Here is a 15,879-nt window from a genome sequence, read left to right as displayed (position 1 = left end):
ATAGGCAATAATTAGGCTGGGGAGTTCAATGAACTAACCGATCTCTAATTACGAACGGGTAATGATCAGACTGGAAAGTTCATACGAACTAACCGATCACTGATTATTCGGCTGGTCACTTTTCGGTAACCACTGTTCCCTTCTTAAGGTCCTTTATCTCGGCTACTACAAGGTCACAGAATATTCACCTAGTTGTTCATATCTGGCCTCGCTTCATAAAAAATTAGCCATACTTTCTATTCCTACAGTCTGTATCGGGGGGGGGGGGGAGAGCAAAAGTACTCACCCCACCGGCACCTCCTTGTCCGGGTTCTCCGACTCCATCCACTTCTGGACTTGCTGCCTGTACTTTGCAACCTGCTCGCTGGCATTAAGCATAAAATATATAAATTCTTGTTATAAATAAAACACAGAAATCAAATTAAGAGTTTTGTGTATTACACCATGTCCCATAATACATTTTCGAACTAACAGTGATGACGTAATGTTTTTCTTCTTATCAAATATTTTATCGTTAACGTATTTAAATTGTGAATGTTATAAAAAGATGACGGTCACAATAACCTCCCCTGCTGAGCTGAATAAAATATAGCCATCATACTGTGGATACCCTCAATGATACAAGTTCTTAATTATACATATCAAAGAGTGACATAACATTCAAATTTTGAACATTCGAAACAACTTTTAATACTATAACAAATCTTTCAAAGAGTAAAGATCAATTTTGAACTACATTTTTACTCTTGCGCATGATTGTTAACATTCAATTTAAATGTCCAATATTATACATTCGTCGAGCTAAATAATATTTGCAATTAATGACACATTTTGATATTTGAGCAATAAATTAAATAAGTTATCACCTACTCGAGCATCACAATAATTTGTAGCCGTAACCATTTTTATGAATGTCTTCTTCAGAAGCTACATAAACTGAATCATCCACGGAGAATATTCAAACGACACATTTTTTTGCAAAATCCAAGAATTACACTGTCCTACGAAGGTTTTATTTCTTCTGAAGGAAATGGTATGGGAAATTCAAATCCGTAATTAGAATTTCGTTATCAAGAACAGTTTTTTTAGTTATATAAGAAAATAAAGATTCACAGTTCGTGATAAATGCAGGGAATTGTCAGATGAGCAGTTGACAGCATAACACCATAAGTTTGATGCAGTGAATTTCGGTGACGTCCGGAGGGCTCATTTAGCCAAATCCAATCTTCTCACCTCCTCGTTGGGGCTCCCTGGGATCTTTCAAAATGCGAAAGAGAGACTGGTGTGCGGAAAGCAACGGAAAGCTACCGCATATATATTTTCCCTAGAAAAACTGCAATCATGATGAGTTATTCCAAGGCAAAATATTCCGGACGTAAACTAGCCCCTCATTCAGATGTCTGGGAGGGGTATGTCTGGGAAGGACACATTATGACAAAGGACACTGATGGGGAAAAGAGAAGCAAACAGAAGGTAAGATTAAAGATTGGAACGTGGAATGTCAGAACCCTGTTACAGTCTGGATAGCTAGAAAACTTAAAAGCAGAAATGAGAAGAAACAAAGTAGATGTTATTGGAATATGAGAAGTGAGGTGGGAACAAAATGGTGAAATAGTGAGTGATGAGTTCAAGATGTTTTATTCTGGAGGTGATCAACAAGGAAACCGGGGCGTGGGAATAGTGCTAGGACCACGTGTCAGACATAAAGTTATAGCAGTGCGTTATGTGGATGACAGAAATATAGTGGTGAAACTTCAAGGAAAGAAGAAAGACTTAGCGTTAATTCAAGTGTATATGCCACATAGTGGATTGTCAGAAGAAGAATTGGAAGAAAACTATGAGAAGATAGAAGACTTGATGGAAAAAGAGAGAAAGGGTGATTGGAATGCTGTAGTAGGAGAAAGGCAGGATGGAAGTGCAGTAGGAAGATGTGAATTAGGTGAGAGAAATGAGAAAGGGGAAAACCTGGTAAATTTCTGTAAAAGAAACTCCCTAATTGTTGGAAACACACTGTTCCAGCAACATAAGAAAAGGAGATACACCTGGATATTATGACGAGTTGTCATAAGGCATGTTTGTTATTTGAGTTTCGTGCGTGCATGCTGGAATAAAATAACTCAACTCACGTCCAAAGACGATGCACTTTTTTAGTGTAGAGAATTAACGAGAGGTGGAAGGTCAATGCAGAAATAAAACATTGTTGCTTCCGTGGTTACGCGAAGAGTCGCAAGATGGCTCTGGCCGGTGTACATATTTAAATTGTAAATGCTCAACTTACGCCTCGACTAATTGTCAGTTGCCTAACAAAGTAAAATCCACTTTTGCTTAAGCCCCATGGCAGTTAACTTGGTTTTGGAATTATCATACTTGTCATTCCTTTGTCTGAAATCCGATTTGCTTGCGGTTGGCTTATGAACAGGGACATCTTGAAGTGTCGGCCGCTGCACGCATGGGCAATTTGTAGTTATGGCGGTAAATTATAAAATTAGAGTGTTTTGATCTAAGTGTCGTCGTATAGCTAAAAGTAAAAAGTTTATTTCAATATGTATTACAAAAGGATTCTTAACACATACACATGCGTGTTAACGTCAGGTTACTTAAACATGTAAATTGTTGAGTCGTCAAGGAAAATCGTGCTGTGCACAAAAGGACGGGGGAACGAGTAGGAGAAGAAGAGGAAGAATGTGGAAGAGGGAAATGATTCCCGCGTTATGGACGCTGAAAAAACGACATCGCAATGAGGAAATGGTGACAAAAATCTGCGGATTTCTGCGTGCAGCCTTTAGCTGCACGATGATGGTACATTGCCTTAGGGCTAGGAACGTTCGGTGAATGATTCAACAAGCACGGGTCATTGGTGATGACAGCTGGACTTTGATTGCTGATGAAAAATTAAGGTAGGATGAGAAACTGATATTTGCCTCGTCACAGCACAATGGAGGTAAGCTGCATTTCTACTATTTGCGTTGCATGAGCTCATGTAAAGACATTGGTTGGTAGATCAACAGTTTGTCATCGCATATCATAGCATGCTAGCGTGTGATCCGTGTGATACTTGAGAAAAGGAATAGATCATTGTTGGGACCGCATGGTCGAGCGCGATGGTGGTGGACGCCATTGATGTTTGAAAATTGAATTTTTAATATCTCGAGCGTAACACGAGTGAGATTCGATTATTAAGTTGCAATTTGGGTGTAAGAAATATCGGACGGTAATATCACCACAAATTTGTACTGCATGATGTACATTTTATGTTCTTAAATTCTCGAAGGTCACATGACCATATTTGTATTGCTCATGAGCAGCTGATTTACAACTGTGTTAAGAAAATCGTCGAGATACAGTTAACCTCAAGTCTAAGCATTGCTCTCGGCTCACAGAGAATTATGTAATGTTGTATTTGTGAATTACTCGTAATTAAGTTGCCAAAAGAAGGAATAAGAGAAAATTAAGATTTAATATTCCTCTAGTTTATAGTGTGAATTCTGACAATGTAAAAGTTGGTTTGCATACAGTATATTACGCGTGTGGTAGTATGGTGATTATGATATAAATATATCTTCTAGCCCAATAATGATATACAATTCTCGGAACTAAAATATTATATGTTTCAGTTAAGGATGAAAAGTTATTTTGCACCTTCTCTTAAATCAATACAAGAGTAGTGCGTATTAGCCGTTTCAAAGTAGCACTTTGTAGGTATCCTCTTTTTTTATCAATTGAATATCACTTTTTGACATATTTTGACAATTTTTTGTCAACGTTTTAGCGTTTAGCGATGTTTTTAGTACAATTTTCAATGCATTATTTTTTTTCCCACTCGCACTTGGTAGGTATATCACGATCTTACGTGATATAACTTAACCTATCCATTTTATTCGTGCTAAACTACACGAGAGCCTCTACAGTAGTGTCACAAATATGCCTTCTAGTACAACCCTGATTTCTTGACTCCACGACCACAAAAACCTCAAAAACTCACTTTCTCTCCACGTTCCGCGCCTCATTTATTGCGCTGACGATGTTTCACGGCGCAGAAAAGCAGTGATGAGTGAAATTCACTCTCTCATCCTCTCATCCTTCAAGGATGAGTGCACCTTATTGTAATTTTCCAAGTCCGGGACCAATGTTTATATATCGTGACCTTTGTAAACCTCTCTCGGGAACGATGTGCCACACGCGCGCGCGTGCCTCTCATTATTTCCGTATTGTGACGCAAACAAACAAATAATAATTGTTGTTTTTTAGGATTCCTTAGGTTGTATGCTTCGTTCTGGCGCAGCCCTTTGACCTACTTTTTATTTTACGACGTTTTACGGACTAAACTAACCTACAATGAGAGAAAAGTGGACAGAAAAAAAGCTCTGGCATCATTTTTTTAAGCTATTTTTTACCTCCTGCAAATTTTGCTCTTATGCTAACTCGTCCTTTGACCTACACTTTTGAAATAACTTACGACATTTTCCTATAAGGAGGCTGTCTCCTCTTACTGTAAGGTTCCTCAGTGTAATCTACCACGACCTTGTGCTCTCAGCGTAATCTGCCACGATGTTTTTTTTTGTTTTTTTTTAAACTCGTGTGATCTTCTACAATGTGTGTGCCCTCCCCCCCTTGCTACGACCTAAACGGGACACCTCTCTCCTACGATGTTTTTGAGTCCCCTCTCCTCCTGCTACGATGTTTTTTCTCCTCATGATGCAAAATGATATTGTAGCGACTGTGCCGCGTGAAGGGCACACACATGTTCAGTGAACAAATAGGAGAGCTTGGGAGAGAGTACAAGCAAGCGCCGCCCCCTCAATTTTTTTTCTTCAAGAAATTCGATTTGTCAAGTTAGTTTTTTGATCCTAAAAAACACTCTGCAAACCTATTGGAGTGCTTTGGATGTGTTTTAGATTAAAAATTTTGTAATTGGGATTGTAGAAAAGCCATTCTTGCTTGTTGGCGATATTTTTTTAAAACTGCTCTGTGACCCTCTCGTTCTTCACGTCGTGAACGAAGGACTTCTCGGCGACCAGGATGACGCTGCATAGAGTATCCTCGGGCAACGGACTGTTGAACTCGCAGACGACCTTGATGTTGGTTCGATCGTTGACCACCACCTGCTTCTGCTTCGCCGTGGGCCACACGATGCTCGTGACGATCTGTTCCACCGAGTCAGTGGTGCGATATCCCGTGTTGAAGTATTCGCCCCATGCTTTCTTCAAGATTGTGAGTAAAAAATTTCTCTCTCGCACGTCTATGGCGGTCCTCAACCCTTTGAATTGCACCTCGTCGCTGTCGGCCAGCTGCACGACGTATTTTTTCTTGGTCAGCGCGAAAAAGTTTTTCAGCACGAATTCGACCTTCACCCGCAGTTCGGGAACCAAACGCTCGTGCAGGTAATCGATCAAGTTAGCCTGATGGCGTTTGCCCATGAGGATGAAAAGCGAATCCGTGTCCATGTACATCATGCGCGGACGCGGGTTCGAGGGGAAATTTTCAACCACGTCGCGCGAATTTAAATAAGATGGTTCGAGATAGAAAAGTAACTAAAGCAGCGCAAGCGGGATTCTTCGAAACGAACGAGCCCCAGGTTTTCCCGTACGGCCTCCGAACATAAAATTGGTTCACCTGAGATCGAATTTCTTCCGGAATGTCTTTCAGCTCGTACATCTGACCGTACATGCTGTTCATCATTAATTTAGCCGTGTTCTGTTTGGCGTCCATTTCGAGCAGTTTGCCCGGCGGCAAAGTCGTCTTCTCGCAATTCTTAGCTTCCTTGATTTTTTTACGCAGGGCCATGATCTTGCGGATGCACGTGGCGCGTTGAGCGTGTCGGGCGAGAAATACACGTGGAGATCCGCTTCTGTGCAGCCGGTTGGGGATTCGTGTTGCCGCGATAAACGTCGACTTCCGTACCCGGCGGAACGGACGTTCCGGTGTGGAATTCGCACCACTCCCAAAGTTCACGTTGAAAGGGGAGAGGCCAGCTGCGACCATGACGCATGAACCCCGAGAAAATTCTATATAAAATAACATACCTGGAAATTATATTCACAGTAGATTTGAATTTTGATTTTTTTTGTATTCCCCCCCCCAGAAATTCTATATAAAATAACATACCTGAAAATTGTATTCACAGTATAGATTGAATTCTTGAGTTTTTTGTATTCACCCCCAAGAAATTCTATATAAAATAACATACCTGAAAAATTGTATCGCTATATATACTAGACACTTTTTTTGATTTCTGTGATTTTGGAGAAAGCGCAATGGCATCCACCACCAGTTTCAATCGTAAAAATGATAAAACTGAATGTGTTACTTGTGGGAAGCTAATCTCAAGGAACAATTTATCGGTACACAGGGCAAGATGTAGCGAAACAGGTTCGAGAATTAATCGTTCGTTACCTTCTAAGTCTTGTGCTCGATGCGGAAAGATGATCAGCATTACACATTTAAGTAAACATCTTAAAATTTGCAAACCATCGACCGAACGAGGAACATTGAAAAGAAAAATCGATAATCCAGAAACGGAAGCTTCCACTTCCAAACAAGTTAAATTATCTGATGAACGCAAACCAATTAGATCTGCATTCAACCGTCATATTCAGGATTTCTCTTTTACTTCGGAACCAGGCCGGGACATTCTTAGTTTCTTGCGTGAAACGAAAACATCCGTGATAAATATTCTAAAAAATAAATTGGAAAATAATTCCATAAAAGTATACGTTGATCTATTTTCCGAATACGAAAAAGTCGATGGTACAACAAGTATTTTTTATCATCGAACAAAAAACCAGGCTCTTCATTTGGCGAACGTCGATAATTTGGACGAATTTTATTCTGATCTTTCAAATGAACTGGTTAAGAAACACGACGATTTCGAGGCTAAAGGGTCGGGATGGTCTCTGTGTGGAAGTCCTCACACGTTAACCGTTTACGTGAACCGATTCTCGCCTCTTCGCGCTTCCAGCTACGTTCCTCTTCCACCGAACATTCAACACAAGAGGGCTGTGTTAAATATACAGAACAGTGATAACAAGTGTTTCCTTTGGTGTGTGTTGGCGGAACTTCACCCGATTCATTGGTCAAATAATCCAGAACAGGTTTATCATTACAAGCAGCATGAACCTGAACTGGAAAATGCAATGGCTGGCATCGAATACCCGATGACTATTTCTGATATATCAAAATTCGAAACACGAGCACGAGATGCAGAAGGAAAACGCTTAATCATCAACGTGTATTCCTATACGTTGGATAAACATGTCGTGCATCCCGTCAGGATAAGCGATGTCGACGATGACGATGCTCGTGTGATTAATCTTCTTCTAATTTCAAACGACGGTGTTCACCATTACTGTCTCATTCGTTCACTATCACGTTTGGTCGGAAGTCAATCAACCAAGCATGCACACCACATCGAAGTTTGCCCAAGGTGTTTGACCACGTTCGACGATCAAAAACAAGTCGATTATCGAAAATACACCGGACGCCAAATTGCTATCGATAAACTTGCCGAACATAAAATATATTGCGGCAACAACAGACCGGTTCGAATGTTGATGCCCGAAAAGAACGAAGTGGAAGAATTCAAAATGCACAAGGCGTTGTTGGAACATCCGGCCATCATCGTTGCTGATTTCGAGGCGTTCCTCAAACCACTCTCGTACTGCCATCCGGATCCCGAAGTTTCTTCCACCACACCTTACCAGCTTCACGAACCAAACAGTTTCGGTTACGTTGTCGTGCGACAGGATAAAATAGATGAACCGTACGTATACCGAGGACCCGATGCAATCGAACGCTTCTTCGAAAAGATGATTGAGGAGGTTGGGAAAATTGGATGCATGCTGCGAACATCGAAGCCGATGCTTCCGTTATCTGCTATCGAACTTCAAAATTACTATGACACTGTCAAGTGTCCCGTGTGCGATAACCACTTCACAGACGACAATCGTAAAGTGTTTCACCATTCGCATACGGACGGTCGCTTCATAAGCGGAATCTGTAATGCATGCAACCTCAAAATCCAAAAACCGAAATTCGTCCCGATATTCTTTCACAATGGTTCTAATTACGATTTTCATCCCTTAATTAGGAAACTCGGATACGACGCTCAAAAAATAGATATTCTTGCTCAAAACGAAGAAAGATACATCTCTATAAGTAAGAAAGTTATGATTCCCGAGACTAAAAATACAATCGAGATGAGGTTTCTGGATTCGTACAGATTTCTCTCTGCCAGCCTGGACGCTCTTGCCGGCAAACTTTTAGACGAACAATTCAAAATTACAAAAGCTAGTTTTCCCAACGTAGACATAGAACTCGTTAGACGTAAAGGGATTTATCCTTACGAATACGTTAGTGATGGTTCTAAATTTAACGACGACGCTCTTCCACTTCCAAGAGAATTTTACAGCAGACTCAGAGAGAAAGGAATTACGGACGAAGAATACCAACACGCGCAACTCATGTGGGAGAAATTAGAATGTAGGACACTCGGAGACTACCACGACGCCTACTTAAAATTAGACGTAACGATACTCGCGGATGTTTTTCAAGCGTTCAGGAAAACGGCAACGAATATTTATAAATTAGATCCAGCGTATTTCTACAGCCTACCGGGATTAGCGTGGTCGGCAATGTTATTCCAGACAAAGGTCAAGCTGGAACTGATATCGGACGTGGACATGTTACTTTTCATCGAGAGGGGGATTCTGGGCGGGATGGTACAATGTGTGCAGAGATATGCAAAAGCCAACAACGTGCACATGAAAGAAGATTATGATTCAAATCGAGCATCGAATTACATCTTCTACGCCGACGTTAATAATCTCTACGGACATGCCATGGTACAGAAACTTCCTTACGGAGGTTTCGAATGGGCATCAATAGATATAGAAAATTTCGACGATAGTGAGTATGGCTTCTTCGCAGAGGTGGATATCGAATTCCCCGACCACTTACACGATCTGTTCAGCGATTTACCACCGGCATCCGAGTTCAAATCTTCGCCTCATTCTAATCAATGCAAGCTTTTATTGACTCTAGAGGGGAAAAAGAGATACGTTGTTCATTACTCGAATCTCCGATTCTTGATCGGGAAGGGTGTTAAGGTAGCGAATATTAGAAGAGTCCTCAGGTTTAAACATTCCGAGTGGCTCAAACCGTACATTGAAACAAACACGCAACATAGGACGGTTGCCACTTCCGATTTAGACAAAGATTTTTTTAAATTGATGAATAACGCGGTGTATGGCAAGACGATGGAAAACGTGCGGAATCATGTAGACGTGTAATTGGTTTGGGATAAAAATAAATGCATGAAGTGGGTGGCCGATCCTAGATTCAAGTCGAGAAAAATTTACAACGAGAATTTGGCACTTTTCAATCTAGATATAAAATTGATGAAATTCAGAAAACCAATTTACGTTGGCGCAACGGTTCTCGACTTGTCGAAACTTTACATGTTCGAATTTCATTATGACGTAATGAAACCCTTCTACAATGATAAAATATCACTTTTGTACACGGACACCGACAGCTTCATTTACAGCATACAAACACCTAACCTCTATGAAGACAAAAAATCCTTCCATGCTCGAGTATTTCGATACTTCTGCATATCCTCAACCCAACAGATTTGGGATTCCTTCCCTCAACAAAAAAAGTCCTAGGTAAACTGAAAGATGAATGTAACGGTGATATTATTGTCGAGTTCGCGGGTTTGCGTTCGAAAATGTATGCCATGAGAACAGAAAGTAACGTCACGAAGAAAGCAAAAGGTGTGTGCAAGAATACGGTGGAGAACAAACTCACCTTCCACGATTACATCGATTGCCTTTACTCACAATCGACGATACTAAGTATAGAACAAAGAATCAAAAGTGTAGACCATGTGATTACAACAAACAAAGTTAGGAAAGTAGCATTAGATCCGCATGACGATAAAAGATGTATTTTGTCTTGTGGAATTCACACGTTGTCTTGGGGACACTATCGTTTAGAAATTAGTAAAAATTGTAGGCAATGCAATTGAAAAAAATAAACTTAAATAACTATAACTAAAAAAAAACTTTAACTGTCTCAAATTATCACATACACAATAAATAACTAGCAAGGACAATGAATCTCTTTGGTTTCCGAAAGCAAACAATGGAGACTGTACACCGCACGGCAGATCATGAATTTCTACCTTCCATGTTATCTAAACTCAACGGCCTGTTGATCAATCCATTTTCGGAACGCTGCTCTTCTTGCTGGAACAGTGACGATTTCGCATTCGCGACGATCGACATGACGAGGAAACCCAACGACGGAAAATACAGAAACAAAATCAACGACTTTCTAAACGTTGCAACGTTGTGAGAAACTTGCGACGTGGTTGAAAATTTCCCCTCGAACCCGCGTCCGCGCATGATGTACATGGACACGGATTCGCTTTTCATCCTCATGGGCAAACGCCATCAGGCTAACTTGATCGATTACCTGCACGAGCGTTTGGTTCCCGAACTGCGGGTGAAGGTCGAATTCGTGCTGAAAAACTTTTTCGCGCTGACCAAGAAAAAATACGTCGTGCAGCTGGCCGACAGCGACGAGGTGCAATTCAAAGGGTTGAGGACCGCCATAGACGTGCGAGAGAGAAATTTTTTACTCACAATCTTGAAGAAAGCATGGGGCGAATACTTCAACACGGGATATCGCACCACTGACTCGGTGGAACAGATCGTCACGAGCATCGTGTGGCCCACGGCGAAGCAGAAGCAGGTGGTGGTCAACGATCGAACCAACATCAAGGTCGTCTGCGAGTTCAACAGTCCGTTGCCCGAGGATACTCTATGCAGCGTCATCCTGGTCGCCGAGAAGTCCTTCGTTCACGACGTGAAGAACGAGAGGGTCACAGAGCAGTTTTAAAAAAATATCGCCAACAAGCAAGAATGGCTTTTCTACAATCCCAATTACAAAATTTTTAATCTAAAACACATCCAAAGCACTCCAATAGGTTTGCAGAGTGTTTTTTAGGATCAAAAAACTAACTTGACAAATCGAATTTCTTGAAAAAAAAAATTGAGGGGGCGGCGCTTGCTTGTACTCTCTCCCAAGCTCTCCTATTTGTTCACTGAACATGTGTGTGCCCTTCACGCGGCACAGTCGCTACAATATCATTTTGCATCATGAGGAGAAAAAACATCGTAGCAGGAGGAGAGGGGACTCAAAAACATCGTAGGAGAGAGGTGTCCCGTTTAGGTCGTAGCAAGGGGGGGAGGGCACACACATTGTAGAAGATCACACGAGTTTAAAAAAAAACAAAAAAAAACATCGTGGCAGATTACGCTGAGAGCACAAGGTCGTGGTAGATTACACTGAGGAACCTTACAGTAAGAGGAGACAGCCTCCTTATAGGAAAATGTCGTAAGTTATTTCAAAAGTGTAGGTCAAAGGACGAGTTAGCATAAGAGCAAAATTTGCAGGAGGTAAAAAATAGCTTAAAAAAATGATGCCAGAGCTTTTTTTCTGTCCACTTTTCTCTCATTGTAGGTTAGTTTAGTCCGTAAAACGTCGTAAAATAAAAAGTAGGTCAAAGGGCTGCGCCAGAACGAAGCATACAACCTAAGGAATCCTAAAAAACAACAATTATTATTTGTTTGTTTGCGTCACAATACGGAAATAATGAGAGGCACGCGCGCGCGTGTGGCACATCGTTCCCGAGAGAGGTTTACAAAGGTCACGATATATAAACATTGGTCCCGGACTTGGAAAATTACAATAAGGTGCACTCATCCTTGAAGGATGAGAGGATGAGAGAGTGAATTTCACTCATCACTGCTTTTCTGCGCCGTGAAACATCGTCAGCGCAATAAATGAGGCGCGGAACGTGGAGAGAAAGTGAGTTTTTGAGGTTTTTGTGGTCGTGGAGTCAAGAAATCAGGGTTGTACTAGAAGGCATATTTGTGACACTACTGTAGAGGCTCTCGTGTAGTTTAGCACGAATAAAATGGATAGGTTAAGTTATATCACGTAAGATCGTGATATACCTACCAAGTGCGAGTGGGAAAAAAAATAATGCATTGAAAATTGTACTAAAAACATCGCTAAACGCTAAAACGTTGACAAAAAATTGTCAAAATATGTCAAAAAGTGATATTCAATTGATAAAAAAAGAGGATACCTACAAAGTGCTACTTTGAAACGGCTAATACGCACTACTCTTGTATTGATTTAAGAGAAGGTGCAAAATAACTTTTCATCCTTAACTGAAACATATAATATTTTAGTTCCGAGAATTGTATATCATTATTGGGCTAGAAGATATATTTATATCATAATCACCATACTACCACACGCGTAATATACTGTATGCAAACCAACTTTTACATTGTCAGAATTCACACTATAAACTAGAGGAATATTAAATCTTAATTTTCTCTTATTCCTTCTTTTGGCAACTTAATTACGAGTAATTCACAAATACAACATTACATAATTCTCTGTGAGCCGAGAGCAATGCTTAGACTTGAGGTTAACTGTATCTCGACGATTTTCTTAACACAGTTGTAAATCAGCTGCTCATGAGCAATACAAATATGGTCATGTGACCTTCGAGAATTTAAGAACATAAAATGTACATCATGCAGTACAAATTTGTGGTGATATTACCGTCCGATATTTCTTACACCCAAATTGCAACTTAATAATCGAATCTCACTCGTGTTACGCTCGAGATATTAAAAATTCAATTTTCAAACATCAATGGCGTCCACCACCATCGCGCTCGACCATGCGGTCCCAACAATGATCTATTCCTTTTCTCAAGTATCACACGGATCACACGCTAGCATGCTATGATATGCGATGACAAACTGTTGATCTACCAACCAATGTCTTTACATGAGCTCATGCAACGCAAATAGTAGAAATGCAGCTTACCTCCATTGTGCTGTGACGAGGCAAATATCAGTTTCTCATCCTACCTTAATTTTTCATCAGCAATCAAAATCCAGCTGTCATCACCAATGACCCGTGCTTGTTGAATCATTCACCGAACGTTCCTAGCACGTTCCTGCACGTTCCTGCACGCAGAAATCCGCAGATTTTTGTCACCATTTCCTCATTGCGATGCCGTTTTTTCAGCGTCCATAACGCGGGAATCATTTCCCTCTTCCACATTCATCCTCTTCTTCTCCTACTCGTTCCCCCGTCCTTTTGTGCACAGCACGATTTTCCTTGACGACTCAACAATTTACATGTTTAAGTAACCTGACGTTAACACGCATGTGTATGTGTTAAGAATCCTTTTGTAATACATATTGAAATAAACTTTTTACTTTTAGCTATACGACGACACTTAGATCAAAACACCCTAATTTTATAATTTACCGCCATAACTACAAATTGCCCATGCGTGCAGCGGCCGACACTTCAAGATGTCCCTGTGCATAAGCCAACCGCATGCAAATCGGATTTCAGACAAAGGAATGACAAGTATGATAATTCCAAAACCAAGTTAACTGCCATGGGGCTTAAGCAAAAGTGGATTTTACTTTGTTAGGCAACTGACAATTAGTCGAGGCGTAAGTTGAGCATTTACAATTTAAATATGTACACCGGCCAGAGCCATCTTGCGACTCTTCGCGTAACCACGGAAGCAACAATGTTTTATTTCTGCATTGACCTTCCACCTCTCGTTAATTCTCTACACTAAAAAAGTGCATCGTCTTTGGACGTGAGTTGAGTTATTTTATTCCAGCATGCACGCACGAAACTCAAATAACAAACATGCCTTATGACAACTCGTCATAATATCCAGGTGTATCTCCTTTTCTTATGTTGCTGGAACAGTGTGTTTCCAACAATTAGGGAGTTTCTTTTACAGAAATTTACCAGGTTTTCCCCTTTCTCATTTCTCTCACCTAATTCACATCTTCCTACTGCACTTCCATCCTGCCTTTCTCCTACTACAGCATTCCAATCACCCTTTCTCTCTTTTTCCATCAAGTCTTCTATCTTCTCATAGTTTTCTTCCAATTCTTCTTCTGACAATCCACTATGTGGCATATACACTTGAATTAACGCTAAGTCTTTCTTCTTTCCTTGAAGTTTCACCACTATATTTCTGTCATCCACATAACGCACTGCTATAACTTTATGTCTGACACGTGGTCCTAGCACTATTCCCACGCCCCGGTTTCCTTGTTGATCACCTCCAGAATAAAACATCTTGAACTCATCACTCACTATTTCACCATTTTGTTCCCACCTCACTTCTCATATTCCAATAACATCTACTTTGTTTCTTCTCATTTCTGCTTTTAAGTTTTCTAGCTATCCAGACTGTAACAGGGTTCTGACATTCCACGTTCCAATCTTTAATCTTACCTTCTGTTTGCTTCTCTTTTCCCCATCAGTGTCCTTTGTCATAATGTGTCCTTCCCAGACATACCCCTCCCAGACATCTGAATGAGGGGCTAGTTTACGTCCGGAATATTTTGCCTTGGAATAACTCATCATGATTGCAGTTTTTCTAGGGAAAATATATATGCGGTAGCTTTCCGTTGCTTTCCGCACACCAGTCTCTCTTTCGCATTTTGAAAGATCCCAGGGAGCCCCAACGAGGAGGTGAGAAGATTGGATTTGGCTAAATGAGCCCTCCGGACGTCACCGAAATTCACTGCATCAAACTTATGGTGTTATGCTGTCAACTGCTCATCTGACAATTCCCTGCATTTATCACGAACTGTGAATCTTTATTTTCTTATATAACTAAAAAAACTGTTCTTGATAACGAAATTCTAATTACGGATTTGAATTTCCCATACCATTTCCTTCAGAAGAAATAAAACCTTCGTAGGACAGTGTAATTCTTGGATTTTGCAAAAAATTTGTCGTTTGAATATTCTCCGTGGATGATTCAGTTTATGTAGCTTCTGAAGAAGACATTCATAAGAATGGTTACGGCTACAAATTATTGTGATGCTCGAGTAGGTGATAACTTATATAATTTATTGCTCAAATATCAAAATGTGTCATTAATTGCAAATATTATTTAGCTCGACGAATGTATAATATTGGACATTTAAATTGAATGTTAACAATCATGCGCAAGAGTAAAAATGTAGTTCAAAATTGATCTTTACTCTTTGAAAGATTTGTTATAGTGTTAAAAGTTGTTTCGAATGTTCAAAATTTGAATGTTATGTCACTCTTTGATATGTATAATTAAGAACTTGTATCATTGAGGGTATCCACAGTATGATGGCTATATTTTATTCAGCTCAGCAGGGGAGGTTATTGTGACCGTCATCTTTTTATAACATTCACAATTTAAATACGTTAACGATAAAATATGTGATAAGAAGAAAAACATTACGTCATCACTGTTAGTTCGAAAATGTATTATGGGACATGGTGTAATACACAAAACTCTTAATTTGATTTCTGTGTTTTATTTATAACAAGAATTTATATATTTTATGCTTAATGCTAATTTGAAACCTAGCAGCAACATGCTGCAGTGTCTAAAATAATGTTTGGGTGTCCCTTGCAGAACTACCTCATTTACCTCACAAACCCAGCCTATCAGGAACTGGTAGACGAAGACCAGGAAGAGGATTCCCCATCAAAAAGGAGGCGAGGAGGTATGTACGAAGAATAAGGGTATTATTCGGAGCCAGCGAGCAGGTTGCAAAGTACAAGCAGCAAGTCCAGAAGTGGATGGAGTCGGAGAACCCGGACAAGGAGGTGCCGGTGGAGTGAGTACTTTTGCTCTCCCCCCCCCCCCCCGATACAGACTGTAGGAATAGAAAGTATGGCTAATTTTTTATGAAGCGAGGCCAGATATGAACAACTAGGTGAATATTCTGTGACCTTGTAGTAGCCGAGATAAAGGACCTT

This window comes from Lepisma saccharinum, chromosome 4 (assembly GCF_977018435.1).
Source record: "Lepisma saccharinum chromosome 4, izLepSacc3.1, whole genome shotgun sequence".
Lineage (NCBI taxonomy): Eukaryota > Metazoa > Arthropoda > Insecta > Zygentoma > Lepismatidae > Lepisma > Lepisma saccharinum.
Note: the sequence above shows the minus strand (reverse complement) of the source record.